The 18,536-nt window shown below is 34.4% G+C and overlaps 1 protein-coding gene across 1 annotated transcript in view; it reads right to left on the bottom strand.

Annotated features, from left to right (window-relative positions):
* Window positions 1-18,536, bottom strand: part of LOC142979199 (neuropeptide CCHamide-1 receptor-like) — a 215,115-nt gene that overhangs the window by 34,719 nt on the left and 161,860 nt on the right. The window lies entirely within an intron of this gene.

Here is an 18,536-nt window from a genome sequence, read left to right on the forward strand (position 1 = left end):
GGTGAATCTTAGGTTTTACCGGAAAATCTTAGGATTTACCACAGTTCGGGCTTTTACAGTAACATATAGATTCCATTTTAGTAACTAAAAGTTTCTAAACAAAGTTTGTTCTCAGTTTTTAATTAGTTACTAACATAGATAAAGTTTCGCTTAGTAGAAAAGTTTTCATAACATTGTTTAAAACAGCTTTTAACTTAAGATATTTAGTATATGAGGAATAACAAATTATTCCTCACATACTAAATATCGTTATTAGGGTCAGCGCATTTAATTATGCGGACAATTACTTCCTTATCCATTGCGTCTTCAACTAGCAAGAAGCAACTTAAACGAACATCACCACTAGCAATGGAAACATCACTGTGCCGAAAAGTCGCGAAGTAGTTGTAACAAATTCATTTATTCTGCGACTGTCGAGGTGACAAGCGTACCGCGAGGGAACGTTCGAGGACATTTGCATTCCATTTTATTTTGTGAGGTCTTCACGCGTCATATGTAGCGAAAACTAGCTAAACGGAACACAATTTTAGTCAATTTGGTTTATTTGGCACTAAAGTCTTTGGTGGGAGTGTTTAAATAATTATTTTGCTGAATAGTGAGTTTTGTGTTTGTGAGTTAAATACACCAAGCTTTGGTCCGCTAAAGTTATATGTTAAAAAACATTCGATAAGTTGAATTTCGAATATATTTTTCTTATTGCTTACATAATCTAAATATTTTATTTTGAGTTTATTGTTAGTTTCAGCCGTTTGGTTGACTGCTGATAAGGCAAACAGTTTGCTGATCTATTTATTTAGCATGACGATTAAACATGAAAGGTAAAAATAGGTTACTATTTTTTCCTAAATAAAGAAAGTGTAGCTACGCAGGACAGCAAGTTGTGTAATCATTTCGAAGCCAATAAACATTACGACTAAGGTATACTGAAGAACTAGTGGCACAATACTCGTACAATATAAGCAACATTTTTTTTCGGGAGACCTATGTTACGAGAGAGAAAAAAAAGGTTTTTTTTTTTCTCAAAAAAAAAAAATCTTAAACATGTATTTCAAAACCCATTTTGTTTTGAAATATAAGTGTGTTAAGAATTACTTGTTTTAAAGCGTAAACTTTTGAAACAGGTTTTAGTAGTTCATGAATAAGAAACCTCGTATACAATTTAAACTAAGGTCTTTTTAATTTTTCCCACTGATGGCTTTTTATATACAATTTGAAAAGAGTTTACTAACTGTTATGGAGGATGATTTTTATACGTTAGAAAAGAGACTTCAGTAGTACGTCAAAAGCTACTGTAAATGTATTATAGACAGTCGGCAACAGAAATAAGCATGCATTTTAGCTAAAAATAAAATAAACCTTCCCTGAAATTCGCATTTTTACGTCATGCGGATTTTCCCGTCATTCGCACTCTCCCGTCATCATCGCACGTCCATCATCATCAAGACCTTCTCGTCACCGCACATTTTGTCATATTATTATACTAGTATTTATAAAGCTGAAGAGTTTGTTTGTTTGTTTGTTTGAACACGCTAATCTCAGGAACTACGGGTCCGATTTGAAAAAATATTTCAGTGTTAGGTAGTTATAGCTATAGGCTATATATCACCACGCTACGTCCGATAGGAGCAGAGTAACAGTAAAAAATGTTACAAAGACGGGGAAAATTTTGACCCATTCTCTCTTATGTGACGCAAGCAAAGTTGCGCGGGTCAGCTAGTGCAATATATGTACGCATGTTATCATCATCCGAACTTTCCGTCATCTGTACCTTTTCGTCATTCGAATTTTCCTGTCAATTGAACTTTCAAGTCATCATTCCTACTTTCCCGTAAACCGGACTTTTTTGTTCGCCAGACTTCACCCAACGCACCTTACTTATTATTTCTTTGCTTAAAAGTAGTTCCGTCTCATTAAGCCTTCTGTACTGGCCAAGTTTTCACTGAAATTATAAATTGCGCTAGAACCCGTAATTCTTTATTTTTACTTTACCAGAAGCTAGATAGTTGAAGCTCGGAACCCGCATTCAAAATACTCAAATTGGAAAAGTTATGAACGCTATTTAATTCTAGATTGTAGTGCTTAGCTTTTAATTCCTGCTATCATGTCGGTTTTCACTGAAGCGGGAATAGTTTAATTTGAGGTAGGAATTATTTAACAAGGAAAATTTAATATTATAAGGGAAACTAGTGAATTAAAAAATGTTTACAAGTCAAGTAGTTTGGAAGTGTAGTTAGCGGTGCACCCAATGAATGTGTGAGTGAATGAGCGAAAAAGACAACGTATGTTATTTCTCGTAGATAGATAAAAAAACGTTACTTCCACCACTGTGGACTACCGACAACCGGCTAGCTATTGAGAAATTTTACACCAAAAACTGTTCAGCGCCTCTAGCGAGCTTCGGAGGAACAATTTTGACAGTACATTTTAAATGTCAAACTCTCGATATTCGATGGTACCCATTGTAGAGAATCGCGCTACTGCTATCTCATATAAATAAAAATACATTTTAGAATATTGGTTCATCCAATACCGTCACCGCATAAACCAAATGGCAAAAAGCATTCAATACTTTTTTCACCCCACCACAGTCAGTATAGTATGTGATCTATAAACTATTTTGCTAACTGATAGCCCATAAAATCTATGATATTATTAATTAAAATTCAACTAAATCACCTAGAAACTAATAATTAAACTTAAACACCGTCATTTATTCATTTAAACGTTGCAATTTGATACCGCGATATTACCAACATTAAACAGTGAAGCTAAGAATTTCCACAATCGATTCTCAACCATATTTTAGAAGCTATAAAGTTCAAAATAGTTTTCTTAGCGGATGTTATGCGTGTTTCATACCAGTTAAAATATATCTTTCGTTCCTCGTAAAAATGAGTCGTTTATAAATTAATATGATATTAGTTGGGGAAATATAATGGTACGCGTTTAATGGAACCGATTATTTGTATTTTAGATGCTAAATATGGTATAACATGCGATTTCTATTTGCATATATATATCTGTTGAGCTATAAAATTGGTACTTAACTAAATAATTATTAGTTATAATTTTTTTATTGGTTGAGATTGAGATTTGGATTTTTTTTTGGCCAGAAAATCATCACGACAGTAGCATGAGAGTTTCAGCCTTTTCGTGCAAAGCCATTTTTTCATGCATCGTCAAAATATATCAATTATTCTATCTAGTCCTTTTCGATTTTCCCATTATAAGAGGTCACATTTCTTAATTTTTGTTATTAGTCCATTTAAGGTCCTTAAAATACAAGATGTCTTTCAAGTTCAATTTTATGACACCTTTTCGAGATTGATTGGTTAAATTTTATGTTAAGCAGGTTTGAAAAGAAAATAATGGGCCCTGCAACCAAACAATAAAACAAGAATGAATAGGAAAATAGGTAGTAATTAAAACCATTCCCATATATCTGGAGTTAATTTTAAATTACTGAATGGTATGTACTGCATAGAACTACCTATAAAGTAAAATTTATCACAAATTTTCGCATGCATTTAGAGTTCAACAGTCAGCAAATTTTCCAAGTCAAGACTGTTTTATTCTCATGTGGATTCATGTTCGCAATTACTTTGCAAAATACCTCCGTTTAAATTGAATCCCACGGACGGATACAAGAATAGGGATTATTCTTTATTGTATTTTGATAACGTTTTCACGTGCTAAGGTTTCCGTGGGTGAAATTAATCACATATTTCGTTAGAAGTGGTTTTCTTTCTTACATTTTGTCGTAGAAAGACCTAGATATAAAATAAGACCTAGACGGAAAATAAATCATATCGGCTCGGTTATTTCTTGCAAAAAAGTCCGGTGCATAGTACTCGTAACCGACGGTCCTGTTTGACAAGATGTATGGATATGAATGAATCAAAATTAGTTTGTAGGGAAAGGGGCGTTCTCTGGTTTCAGCCTATTCTTATTGGGAGAAGGCGTGATTTTATGTATCTATATATACCAGAGAACGCCAAATTTACATACAATCTTCCTTTGCTTCATTCACATCCATACATCATGATTATCATACAGGACTGCTGGTTACGAGTACTAAGGAACTATCAAAGTTACATAAAGTATTCAAGGACACGGCAATTAAGAAATCGATGATAGGTTTATTTCTAATATGTCTTAAAACATAAAACTTATTATACAATTACTATATTTACGTATTCACTGAAAAGAAAAGAAAGTTTCTTTGACATTTCTTCACTGAAAAAAAATAAGCCATCTCGTCTCGTTACCTAAAAGCAAAGTAAAACAACAAAAGATTTATTTGTAACTCAAATAGTACTAACAAAACTAGAGAACTTTATGTCAAATCGCGTTTAGGATTCTTGTAGGGAGCCAAAAATGTTGAGATTAGTTCAAGTACTAGCAACTTTTAACTCAATTGTCTGGACGGATTTAGAATCAGAATGGAATATTCATCCATTACTTATCAGGCACTTTATTTAATACAGTCTGGGTTTAAATCTAATTTGAGAAAACGGTCAGCTATAAAAGTAGCTGAACAAATTGATTTTTATATTTTGAAGCATGCATTGTATCAAAACAATTGAGATTGATTGAAATTGTTGGTTGCGACAATTTCAGTTACTTTTGTTAAAGTACATTAAGATCACAATGTAAAGAGGTTTCAAAAGATTGAGATTGCAAGATTTATTTATTAAAAATAAACAAATATCATTGGACAACTCACACACGGTCATTTGATTCAAAGCTAAGCAGAGCTACTAGTACTATTAATAGTAACTAAATAACTGATAAACATACTTATATACTTCCTAATACATACTTATAAAGATAAAATTAATAACCAGGCTCAGAACAGATACTCGTGCTCATCACACAAATATTTGTCCAGGGTGAGGTTCGAACCCACCACAAGTGTTGCTACGGTTATTGCGGCGCGGCTCTTTAACCATTGCGCCAAACGTATAAATATACTTATGGAATTTAAGTTTATTGTGTAAGTTCTACAAAGTTGTCGTAAGGTATTATATTACGACACATATTCACCGGTTTTAAGGCTGTATGCATGACAATATCAAACACTACTTTCTTGTCTTCCCTGGAGTAATAAAACTTGAAGCAGTGTCTCTGTTATGATGTGTACACTGTAAACAGATAATACACCTAGCGTTCTAGTTTATAGTTGCAAGTTTCTCTCCTTATGGGAAAAGTTTTACAAAGTAAGGACATTGGAAGACACTGAAGAAGTAGTGTCCACAGTCTTCTAGAGTTTTATAAAACTTTAAAATATGTTAGGAGGCTATAGGACAGAATAAGGTGGAAAATTTTAGTTAGTTTCATTAATGCCCGGTTTCTGAGGCACATTTAGCGGTAGTTTATCTATTCAAACTGTCATGGTTATGTCAGCTTAAACGCTATTTAATAGATAACTAGGCTTTTTGATCCATTCTCCAAGGTCGTTAATTAATATGACGTGTTCGCATGTATAATTCTGTGATTCAAAATAACGCAAAATATCGACCTACTAAGAAGAAAACATAATCATGATTTAGAAACAAGTCATTTTCAAAAATTACATTTTGAAGCATCTTTTAAGTTCTAGTTCTATGACGATGGTAAATAAACCATTTAATTCAATGATTTATAATCTATTTTATGAAATCCTAAAATAAATGTAGTAGAAATCGCGAGTAAACCTAGAAGTCAATAGATCAAAAACGTCGTATATATAACCCATGATCGTGCTACAATCAGATAAGGAAACTACTATTACGACATACAATAATTTATGCGGTCTTGTACCAAGATAATAGGTTAACTAGGGGTGCAAACGATACGTCGATGTTTTGACAGAAAATCATAGTTTTTTTTATATAATATTGGTGTATTAATGTGACGTTGAGCCGCTCATAGTAATCGATCAGTTGCGCGATTCTGTACACTCGATCATGTCGAGTATCAAAAGTTTGACATTTAGAATGTACTGCAAAATAATTCCTACAACGCCCGTCAGATTCGCTGATCAGAATTTCATACAAAATTTCTCGATGACAACCCGGTTGTCGGTAGTCGATAGTAGTAGAGAACTACTAAGGTATACACTATCGGCTAACTATCGAAAAAAATTGTAGGACACTCGGTTCAGTGGCTCTAGTGGACGTCGTGGAAATTATTTTGGCAGTACGTTTTGAATGTCAAAATTCTGGATACTCGATGGTCCCAATTGTAGTTGTGTTTTTGTGTTTCGGAGGGCATGTTAATTAGATGGTCCCGGTTGATGTGTATCAGAATTACGGCCGATATACTACGTCAAGTCTTTGGTCGGTTTGAATATCTTTGACACTTTGTTAAATAAATACAGAAAGAAAACTTTGACACTAGATTGACCGTTGACCGTATCATGAAAGCTAAAGCGTATGAGAAATCATCCATCCTATTTGTCCAAAAGGTGATTGCAAGACCTTTTTCTCTTCCATGTTTTCTGTTTTCTGTAAACATCGATCTTTGTATAAATTGATGTTTTCTTTACGATGTTTTTTATACATCGACGTTTTTGATTCCGTCGTTTGCATCCCTAGATAGAAGCTACCGTCAATGTATCCGATACGAAACAAATGGTTCGCAAATATTGATTGGCATTTACATCACGGGTTAGTGCCGTGTGGTTTTATCTATTTCAGTTTATGTACTACGAAGAACATTTGTTCTTTGGAATAGAATATAGGCAGGTCCCTTGTTTATTGTTCTAGATGTTTGTTAATAGTTATCTGAAATGTTAAGGCTTTTTTTATTCTAATGGTTGAATAGGTTGGCAGAATAGTTAAAGGAAACAACATTTAATTTTGTAGTTGAGAGATAATACGAAGAATTTGGAAATTCTGTGTAGAATCCGTGTGAATATAACTAAAAATAAATTAATTAAACACTATTGATTGTACTATCAGTAGTTTTTTCATCGATCTTTGTTCCGTTTATGTACCTCATAGAAACATAGCTTAGACTTAAGATTATTTTTAATATGATTTCAATTACACATTAACAAACGCATAGTTATATAGTCACTCTGTTGCAATGTACAGATTTATAAATGCACTTAAGGATATCGCATTGAAAAGACGTCTAATATAACAGTCTTTAGAACCTTAAAATACGGTAGATTTGAGATCAGAACACTGTTTTAATAAAACAGTCACAGTACTATATAACAGTAACTCGTACAAATCAGAATACTCATTTAAAATCTCTTATTCCCGGACAATCTGGTTCAATTGGATTGAAGAATTGATTTGATTGAGTGTCCTTGTCCCTTGCCGGTTGTCACCAGATGTATACGTTCTATAGCCTTGAGAGAATAGGCGTGCATTCCTTCTGATATTGACATGTAGTGTGATATTTAGTGGTGGTAAGAGATATGCATTGTTTTACTAATATATAATTATGTATGTTGATTTAATAAGTAAATGTTATAAAAAGAGGAGAAGTCCCCAACCCGTACTTGGACTCAATGCCTAACTCCTCCCTCATGCCAGGAGGATACCCTTGCCCAGCAGCGGGTTAACCCTTCCCCATTCATGGGTTAAATTTATTTTATTTAAAGAGAGGTGACTGTTACCTGAAAAAATCCAAGTCGAAATGTACTAGTAATACGTCGTTATTTTTTTTATCGGTTAAATACTTATACACGCGTACCATAAAAATAATTACAATTAAAGAATGCTTAGTTAGAATAATTCTTCTGTCCTCAAAGTAAAATAATGACGAATATTGTATAATGATGCTAGACAAAGACGTAACATATTTCCATCCTTATCCTTATCAAAGTCGTTACACCAGTCAGGCTGATGTTATTAAATACATATATTCGATACGTCTTCCCTGATACTCGCCCCGGGCCCAGATCATAAAATTACGGTAAAAAGATTCCCTTGCTAAGGGAAAAATCCCATATATCAAAGTCCAAAGGAATAAAGACCTCTTGATATTAGTTAGGAATATTGTACACTTGCGTAAGATTGAGTGAAGAAAACGGTGACTTATTGTGTTTTGATTTGATATCATTACGATGACTGAATGCCAAATGGATGAAAAAGCATCCGGCATTTAAATAATCTGACTAGAGACACAAGATTTCTTATGAAAATTATAGTGATAAAATAAAATAACATCTTTGCACTATCATAGATATTATAATAATGAAACTAAGTATATGTGTTCCTAGCAGATATCCGGATACGCTGGTTAATTTAATCTAAATCGGCAAACGGAGCGGGACTTCATTTATAGTGTATAGCGGGGGTTTGATCTTTTATTGTTTCATTATTTGAATATAGTTCAATTATAACCAAAGACTTAATGGTCTTGTAAATAATTCGTTTAAATATTCTTTTTCGTTCCTCACTACCGATTCTGGTAGTTCGATGTACAAGTTCCTTTACAACGTTTGAAATTCAATGCGGTGTGTTCCGTAGTAATGTGTCCCATAAATAAATTTTGAGCAAGCTTATTGGGAACGTATTTATGGCGCAGCCTTTTTGAGAATTTTTTGTTGTTCTATAAAGTTGCGCGTACACTTCTTCTTTTTGTCGTATGGTTAGTGGTCAACCTAGTGTCAAAGTTGTTCAAGCCGCTCGAAGGCCTTTGACGTGGCTTAACGACTGTTATCTTAATTGACAACAACCGGGATCGACTTTTTACGTGCCCTCCGTAGCACGATTTTTATGATATTAGAATGCTTATTCAGAGAACGCAGTACTATAGTAATGAATATAAAGAAACAAATTCCTTTGTTCCGTACATTCCAAAATCAGACGCATCGGATGTATGTATAGCTTTAGAGTGCGTCTACGCTAGGCGATCCGAGCACAAGCCGAACACAAATTTGTGAAGTGTGGACTGACTTACAAGCTCGACCGTGCGCGCTTCTCGAAGAAATTTGTGCTACGTGCTACGCTTGTCCTCGGCTCCTGTATCTTAGACTTATCTTTATATTTGGCGGAAGTTACAAAGCAAATTGAGCTAGAAGAGCCAAGCTCGGGCGGAGCACAAGCCAAACACAAAATTTGTGTAGTGTGAACTAGCTTAGGACACTCGAACGAGCGCACCTCTCAAACAAATTTGTCTTCAGCTCGTGCTCCGTTTATGCTCGGCTACTATATTGTAGACTTACCTTTATATTTGACGAAAGGTACGAAGCAAATTTAGCATTTTCAGTTAGACCTTCTAAGAAGGGTTTAGGATCCGTTTCCAAGAAAATCCTTATACGATTAGGGTTACCGCGTTTGGTTTTAGGAATTAGTATAATGTCATCGGTTTGTAAAACGTCAGTGGGTTATGCAAACTTTGGCTCAAATATTCCATAGATGGTTAAAATATTTAACGTATTTAAGCCAGGTTTCCCCAAGGTTCAGAGGGTATGCTAAAATTCTGTTTTAGTTACCACTTACTATTCGAAAAAAAGAAATCTCAGAATACATTTTCCTATATATTTTACACAGACACGAGTATGATTTTTTATACCATTTTATACTGACCATGACGTAAATGTTTTAAAAACGATTGAATGCCTACTGTATAGATTAAAAAATGTATCAATCTGTAGTCACTTTAATCGTTCAGCTATGCGTACGGTCACTACGCTAAAATCAAATTGTTTACACCAAACACATAACAAATATCTATTTCTGTTTCAGTGCAACAGATTGAATACATATAATACACTGATTGAAGATATATTTAGTGTAATGCATCAACGTGTTGTGAAATCTGCGCCAGTTTCAACGCTAATTTGGAAAACTTCCATACACATTTCGTATACATCGCGTTATAGTGAAAACAGTGTATCACCAAATTGGATATCAATGCGTTAATACTTTTAAACCATAATTCGAGATTTGTTTTCTGTATTGGAGACTATAAATACGATAAAATATCATGCCTAATTAAATAATTTTGGCATAACACTCGTCCTTCAGTATTAATTATTGTTTTGGAAATTAATTCTAAAACTTTATGCAGGTATATCCATTGATAACGATGTGGCCGACCATTTTAAACAAATTTCTTATCTTCATAAATTACTGTTCAGTCAATCAGTTTGACATTTGTGGATGGGCTTAGTCTTCAAATCCACTAGTCTGTCCTGTAGGTTGAGGTTTTAGCACCATTTTAATGATCAATCGGCTTACAGAACTCTATGCGGTTTCCTACAATTTCACTCAACTTTCTTAAGGAATATTTTACACAGCTTATTAGCAGAGTAAAGTTCGTTTCGTATTTTATAAGCATATTATAGTCTTACCTTTACAGTAACGGTTAGTCTACACTTTCGGCCGTGACTATCAAAAACCTGTGCAGTCAAAGCCTTGTTTGCATGAAGTCAACAGCCCTTTTTGACAAGCTACCGGCCTTTGGTCGACCTTTGTAGGCGGATCAACGTAGACTGCAAGTTGTATTCATCAAGCAAAGTGAGAGCCTGTCCTATCGAATAACTATACGATAACCTGTGACAAAGTAACTAAATGTAATTTTAGTTTAAATTAAGAATTAAATGCTTAAGTTTTGTTATGTGTTTTTAGTAGGTATGGTTTTTGTGGCTGTGATTGTACCAGCTTTTGTCAGCAAGTACGCTTACGTAATTAGTTTTGAAATTAGCAATACCTGGGAGAAAAAATAATTATAACCAATTTTGATTTATAAGGATCAGTAGTTTTATAATGAAAGCATAACAGAGAAACCGGCAGACCCTGTTACTTTCGAATTTACTTATAATTTATGTACTTATATAGAAATGAATTCCTATTTCCTTGGTCACGCAATCACGCGTGAACGGTTGGAGCGATTTCACTAATAATTATTCTATAATATTCCTTGAAGTTTCATACAAAAATCAAAAGATTTATGATGTTTTCATCTATACTAATATTATAAAGCTGAAGAGTTTGTTTGTTTGATTGTTTGTTTGTTTGTTTGTTTGTTTGAACGCGCTAATCTCAGGAACTACTGGTCCGATTTGAAAAATTCTTTCAGTGTTAGATAGTCCATTTATCGAGGAAGGTTATAGGCTATATATCATCACGCTACGGCCAAAAGGAGCAGGAGTAGCAATAAAAAATGTTACAAAAACGGGGAAAGACTTGACCCATTCTCTCTTATGTGACGCAAGCGAAGTTGCGCGGGTCAGCTAGTTTATTCATAAAAATCGTCTGTTAGGCGATACGAAGTTTACGGGGTCAGCTAGTATAAGTATAAATTAATATAGTTGTATACATACAAATAGTTTAGGTCACTAGAAAAGATTCCCGGTCGACGAAAACTACGGCAGGAGGTAGTTCAAAATAATTCCACTTGAGATAAATTCCAATGAAAATAAAATTAAAAGTTTAGATTCTCTCCCAGTTTAGCGCACCTCGGAGCTTTCCTATGGAAGCTCTACAAGTGCTTTAAAGCTCTTTCCTTTTAAATGTACGACACAGGACGAGTTAAGCCTTACAACGGTTTATTACAGTACAAGGTTTTAACTCAATTCTATTTGTTAGTTTTTAAAATTCTAGAGAGGAAAGGACTATGATTGTACTGTATTTTTATATAAGTATCAATTTGTTTTTTCATTCCATTTTATTTGGTTGGCATGTACACGTATAGTTGCCATGAACCTGCTCTAGGCTGGTGGACTCGAGGCCAAACTTTCCTCTACTTCCGAAAAGAGACCCTTACCTTAGGCTTTATTCAACATATTTTATTTTTTTTTTTTTCTCCTACTGTCAATAGCCAACCTAATAGAATAGTCATTCAAGCTGCCAGAACACCATTACAATGGCATCTTTATAGAAAAACTGTATAGAAAATATACCATGCATTGAGGAAGGACATAGACGAAACCTTAACCATTTATCAGTTTTTTACATTAAATACGTTAATTAGAAAATAAAATAAATTCCCTTCAGGCATCTGCAAACGAAATCCCGGTCAATATCAAGTGCAACGAATCCTTGACACTCAATCATCGTTATTGAAATCTTCCTTCATTCTCGTGGAAATTTCTGCACATTGACCGTATCTACGGAACCAAAATAACTGCTGGCATAACGCCACGTAACTACAATCATAAATAGATATGTACTGACTACCATTGTTTAAAATTAACAGTATTAAAGGCTTATTTTACGCTTAATCGCTTTGAAGTGAGTAATGCGTTGAGTAGACGACATTCGTTTTACTAGAGCGTTTTTACATTGAGTTATTTTTGACGTGTTTTTCTAAGAATGGATAAACATTTGCTTCTTATATTAGGTCGGGGAAAAAGTCTTTTCGCATTATAGTATGTATGAAATTGTATTAAAATATCTTTGGCTTCAAGAATCACAAATGAGTACACGGTTCATTAGGTTTCTTTCAGTGAGCTCGTGAGGTACCCAAATATCGAGCTTTTTTGTGTAGAGAAAAGATTTTATTATAAGTTCATACATACTATAATGCGGAAAGACTTTTCCCCGAACTAATATAATGTGAGAGAATTTACTCTAACGTCCATTTTCTTTATATCGCTTGAGGTTCCAACGTAGGTTACATAGGCCGTATTTCTTTGCAATAGACAAGACCACTTACAGTCAGTTAGCCAAAAAGATTGGCATGCAACATCTCTATCGTCACTTACCACTTACTTACCTGTGGGCTATTGTGTATCTCAGTTGACAACCGTTTAATATGTGTTTGTCCATTGTTTACTACCGACAACCGGCTAGCTATCAACAGTTTGATATTTAGAATGTACTGCCAAAAAAGTTTCTACGTCGCCCGTCAGAGGCGCTGATACTGACATTTTCATACAATATTTCTCGATGACAGGTCGGTTGTCGGTAGTGGATAGTAGTAGAGAATCGAGCTACAGTAAGCAAATTTTAAAAAGTCATCTCGAATAACAACTGCCTAAGCAAATTGGCTTAAGGAGCTTCAAGAAGAGTCTAATTTGAGCTTCACTTGCAAAGAAATGTTTAAGAAAATACAATCTCAGTGTTATTAAAGTTGGAAAAATTGTTCTGTGACAACAGACGGTTCATTTATCTACGAACAAGGAAACTGCTCTTACAAATGAAACTAAGATGTTTATGCAAATGTTCTGAACATATTTTATTAACTTGACATCTTAGGATAAATCTGCGTAATTTATTTCTGCGTCAACTGTCACGTTAACTGTTCCGAGTTTTTAGGGTTGAATTCCTTAGCAACTAATTGAGTTATTATTAAAAAAGGACTTTGAAAAAAATCTTTTTGTCTTCGAACATACACGTGACATATGATAGATTGTAGCCAAAACACGAAGTAAAACAAAAAAGTGGTATAGTCTACAATTTAGTAGAAAGCCTTGGCGATGGAGTACGATTTATCGTATTTGTTCTGAGTATTTCCAAAATAGCTGTATCAAAAAGAGCACGGTCAGCTGCGTAAGTCTACGCGTCAATGTTTGTTTTGAATTTTGTACATTACGTAGTAATTACTAAGTTATTAATTACTAAGACACTTCTTAGTAATTACTAATTTGTAAGATTATAGAATTTATAGTAATTACTAGTGAGTAATTACAAATTAGTAATTACTCACTAGTAATTACTAATTTGTAAGATTATAGAAGACCGTAACACTGGTTAAACTGGAGTTGACAATAAGGGAGTAATGTAATAAATTACGGCTATCGAAAGATACACTTAAGATTTTTGACAAAAATATGTAGAAAGATAACAAGCAGAGCTCTTTTCACTTCTCAGCTTGAGTTTGAGATTTAAGATTTTTTTTATGACTAAGTCACACGAGAAACTCAGAAATCAGTAGGTGGTGTTAAAATCAGTGGTCAGATTGAATCAGAAATCAACGGAATAAACATAACTTTTATATATTCCATTCTATTTTTAGAACAAGGTTGTACGTATATGTAAATAATGAGAGCGTGTTTGCAATAGAAAGCGTTTGAATCAATTGACGACGGCCATTAATATCACTCCGGTTGACTGAACGTTTGTTATTTCTCCTCAGAATCAATCGTGAATGAGAACAAATACTGGTTCTCGTTCAATCTTGATATATTTATTTTAGAAATATTACAGTTGCATTAAAACTACGCACTCTTTTATTATTTTTTACTTTTTCAAGGGAAATTAAGCTCTTGTGTTGGGGGTTTTCCATTTTGTTATTTTAAAGTAATACCATTTCGTGACCGACACAAAGAATTTGAAATAATATAAATATACAAATTAAAAGTGGCGGACTACGCTGTTTATCACGTTGATAATAGACTGCGCTAGACGGGTGACCGCATAGTGGTATTTGAACTGGGCGTCTCCGTGCTTCGGAGGGCACGTAAATAGTCGGTCTCGGTTGTTGTCAATTAAGATTACAGTCGTTAAGCCACGTCAAAGGCCTTCGGGCGGCTTGAACAACTGTGACACTAGGTTGACCACTAACCATACGATAAGAAGAAGAATAGCGGCGGACGCTGCTTATCACGTAGGATAATAGACTGCACGGCATAGTTCATGCAATTCGAAGTGCACTATGTAGAGAATTTTGCATCGTAGTATGCCTTAGTGCAAGGCGCCAAGTAAAATTACGCTAAACAGAAAATCGCGGAGTGCCTACATACGTTGTATAGTACAGCGTACTCTGCGATGTTCAGTTTGATAAATAGCACGAAGCACTACGTGACATAATACAGTGCTGAAAGTTTAAAAGCCTTTATTATCACAGTAACACTGCAATTTTCTTAAGAGCATAGGTTTAATTGACAACAGCCGCGCGGATCGATCTCTGATGTAAAGCTACACTTGCCGAGGTTGTTCTGTAGGTGGGTGACCATTTTATACATATCGAGTTCCTCCGCATTTTGGAAGGCACGTAATATGTAGGTCCTGACTGTCATTTTCAAAGATCTTTGACAGTCGTTAACAAAGTTTGAAAGTCTGACAACCAGTTTTACCGAAGGGTATCGTGTTGTAACCCAGGTAACTGGGTTGTGGAGGTTCAATAACCAGTCGCTTCATGTAGAATACTGGTATTCAGCTGCAACCGGTAAGACTGGAAACCGACTCCATCATAGTTGGAAGAAAGGCTAGACTGAAATATATGGGTTTCCTTGCATCCCTTGGGTACAAAATCCCCGAGAAAAAGAAACTGGCAAGCGATGCTCTTCCCAACTATTAACACGAGAAAAGTAACTCAAATATATAAGGAGCCCCATAATAATATAAAAGTTGTATAACAATAACAGAAACCATATCAATTAAAAAGTTTCGTAGCACATCAACTTTCCATCATCAATCATATCTGAACAAGTTTACACTTATAGGAAAAGGCTCTTACAGATAAGAAACTGCTCTAGAATTGATTGGCGTATTAACGACTTGTTGCGCTTAATAAAAAACGGGACTTCTTCATTGAGACTGATTCGTGGTTTAACGGTAATTAAGATGGATCTTTTTAAAGCCCATTACTGTCCCACTACTAGACAACAGTCTTGTCCCAAATAAAAGAGGTGATTTGCCTTGAATCTACGCTGGCAAAGTACAGGCTGAATTTTGCAAACTTTCAAAAAATGTTTTTAAAGAACTTGAAAAGAACTGCAGAACTGCAAATATTGTGTTTTATTGCAATTAAGAAATTTTCTTTCTAAATTGCAATAAAACAATATTTTCAAAGATAAGAATTTACTTCATATCTACCATTACGATAGCAGCAAAGACATCCATCATTTTAACACACAATATTGGTAACTATCGCACCGCTGTAAATCTATGGAAACGAGGGGTTTTGAATGCGTTATGTGGGTTACTGACAATGTTCGAGAATATGAACGAGATAGATTAAGCGGATCGAAGGTTCCCTCACCGAGAGACGTACTCCCGGCATTATCGAGTCAAAAATCTAATTCGATACTGTCGGGAGTAAGCCTGCAGTTTACAATATCGCATGTGCTCTTACCCTAAGGAAAATCTATTTCTAACAAATCGTTCTGCGTCTACTTCAGAGGTTCTTCAAAACTTTTCTCATTTAAGGCCTTTAAAAGCTACAACAGTTATTTTTATTAGCACATGTTATAAAGTTGGAAGAAGCGGTGATTAATTTCCTATTATGGGAAGATAATATCCGGGACCAAAATAGGAATTAAGTAGGGTAATCTCCTTAATATTGTAATTAAAATTTGACATAAATTGTGGTCGTGCTTGTAGCTAATTTTATAAACTCGCCAGTGAAAGATTAATTAAGGAACCTCTGCGAATACTGTTTTTAATTTTGTCTAAAATTATTTTTTTGTACATTATCATGGTATTAGATTTTAATTGGACTGTTTTATTAACTTTTTGCTTCCTGGTACATTGTGTACATAAAGAGATTTTATTTTTATTATTATCGTATATTTAAAATGCGAATGTTTATTTTTATAGCTATCATCTTGTTTCGCTAAACGGCTAATCCGATTTTGGCAATCAAAGAGCTTTTTCAAAATCCAAGTACCCAACTCGGCTACGTTTTGTTTATCTAAAAATATTTTATATTGTACTCAAATAAAAAGCGAGCAAATCCCCGCGGACTAGCTAAAACAAAATACGTCGAGCTGAGGAAATTTGGTTACTGTCTCCAAAATTGAAGAATACAGTCATATGTCGCTTGTTGCATATGCATTTTTCAATTTGCAAAAATAAAGAACATTTCACAGCGGCCCCGTCAGTCGTCACGTATTTGGTGCATGTGAAAAGAATCACGACTAACACACTTGCTGAATTCGCGTTTGTTTCACGAAAATGTACGACACATATGAATTGAATAAACTTTTGAACTGTAAAACAAAATAGACTTTATTTTAACTTCTTTTGGAGTGACTTGGCTCTTTCTATGCAAGCGTTTCTATCAGGAAAGTTGCGCTTGAACGCAAACCTTTTCTTCTTTTTATTCTTTAAATTTAAAGGACTTTTATAACGTACAAGAATGTCAGTCCTATCATAATCCACGGAAAAAGAAATCAGCTATTTATGGCCATAAAGTCGAAAAACTTTCGTGTCTTATCAAAACACGGCTTACATAATTATGTGGTGGAATTTACAAACGCTATTAAACAATCCCTTCTTTAGAGGAGCAAAATTTTACTACTGTCAACTACGGACAACCGGCTAGCTATAAAAAAAATCGTATGAAAAGCTACTAAACGCCCGTAGCGTATTTTGCCAAAACTATACGTACCTACTCTCTAAGTAACTTTAAATGTCAAACGCTCTCTACTCGCTAGGTACCAGATAGCACCGAGTATCGTATTTGTAGCTGTATAGTGAACAATATAGATCCATTTTGTTATAACAATAGAAATTAAAAGTGGAGATAATGCAGTGAGCTCCCAAGAGATGCATTGTGCAGAAATAGAACTGGTGGTGAGAGGGAGGCCATAATATCTCTTCAGTAGATATAATACCTAGTAGTAAAGAAGTGAAATGTTAAGCCGCAGTTAATAGAGATAGTAATTGTTTGTCACATTTCTTACTGTATGTGATTATAATTTGTTGAACAAAGCTCTTGATTTGGTAGCTTATTTGATAATATAAAAAATACATTCGAATTGAAAACCTTCTCTTTATTTCGAAGTCTGTTAATAAACTTTAAAACTGTCCATAATTAATATTATAAATTTGAGTATCTGTCTATTGGTTATGCTTTCTGTTCAATGCAGTTTTAAGAGCATTACCATAGAAATAGATAATAACCATAGGCTAAATGTTGTTTTTTTTAAAACTCATTTTGTAAGCCGATGAAATGGGGGATCAGACTTTGTCTATGACCGGAGTCGCACGGATAAGTTCTCATATAAATAGAGACTTAATTATACGAAAATAAACCAAAAAAGGCTAATTATAAAAGTCAAACCTGAATAACATTTCCAATTAGAACTAGTGTTTCGTGTATAAAGTTTCGATGCGGGCTGCATTACAGTTAGAACACACTACGACTAGTAGTACTACACATGCTCGCGGCTTATGCCTCGTTTAAACTTGTGTCTGTGAGTTGAAAACCAACTGTTTTTGTCACTTTGTAGCCGCTAGTGAAACTTACTTGTTGCTCTCATAGTTTGTTATGAATTTACAGTTCTAGTTGCTATATTTATGAGGTCAGTTTGGCTGTTTTATTATGCAAAGTAACAACTTATTGTAAACCTTACGGAATGTTTTGATTTTTGTGTGTAATGTAGTCAAATATCTAACAATGATTGTCACCAAAAACCTTACATTGATTCCGATAATCCAATAATTCGATTAATTTTTGCAGTTTGGACAGAGTCTAGTACTATAGTACCTAGTATTTGTAGTGAGTACTACACATGCTCGCGGCTTATGCCTCGTTTAAACTTGTGTCTGTGATTTGAAAACCAACTGTTTTTGTCACTTTGTAGCCGCTAGTGCAAGTTACTTGTTGCTCTCATAGTTTGTTATGAGTTTGTTGTTTTAGTTACTTTATTTATGAGGTGAAATGTATAGAGAGTTTGGCTGCTTTATCGTGCAAAGAGA

Source organism: Anticarsia gemmatalis, chromosome 16, assembly GCF_050436995.1.
Source record: "Anticarsia gemmatalis isolate Benzon Research Colony breed Stoneville strain chromosome 16, ilAntGemm2 primary, whole genome shotgun sequence".
NCBI classification, from domain to species: Eukaryota; Metazoa; Arthropoda; class Insecta; order Lepidoptera; family Erebidae; genus Anticarsia; species Anticarsia gemmatalis.